The sequence below is a fragment of the Triplophysa dalaica genome, chromosome 13, assembly GCF_015846415.1.
Source record: "Triplophysa dalaica isolate WHDGS20190420 chromosome 13, ASM1584641v1, whole genome shotgun sequence".
NCBI lineage: Eukaryota > Metazoa > Chordata > Actinopteri > Cypriniformes > Nemacheilidae > Triplophysa > Triplophysa dalaica.
In genome coordinates this window covers 1,357,967-1,358,445 of record NC_079554.1, presented here as the reverse complement: position 1 = coordinate 1,358,445, position 479 = coordinate 1,357,967, and positions in this window count along the sequence as shown.

The following is a 479-nucleotide window of genomic DNA, read 5'->3' as shown; positions in this document are numbered from 1 at the left end:
CAAGGAGTAAACATCGTAGAGACTATTAATAACGAAAAAAAACGTTTTTAAAAAAAGTTTTAAAAATAATGCATTTGAAAAGCACCAAGCTCAATATTTAACAAAAATGTAAAAAGTCTTGGTTATAGTAAAGTAGTTGCTGTTTGACATAGTTTATACTATGGGTACTGTTATACCAACTAAAACCTAACAAACAATCACGTTGTCACGTTGTGTACCACTGTTAACAATACACAAGTCATTTTAAAGCAGCTTTTCTGTAATATGACATAAATGTCTTTGTAACAGCAGTTTAACAGTGAATAAAGGTTATGTGTGAGTGAAATCAGTTGCAGTATTGTTGGAATATCAGACAATACAAGGAAGGCTGTTTCAGAAGAGAGTCAGATAGGAAAAAGGATCTAGCTCCTTATGTGGACGATGGAGGAAGAAAGCTTTGGAAGTCATTAGTGAACGGCCAATTCTACTTAACCGTGAAA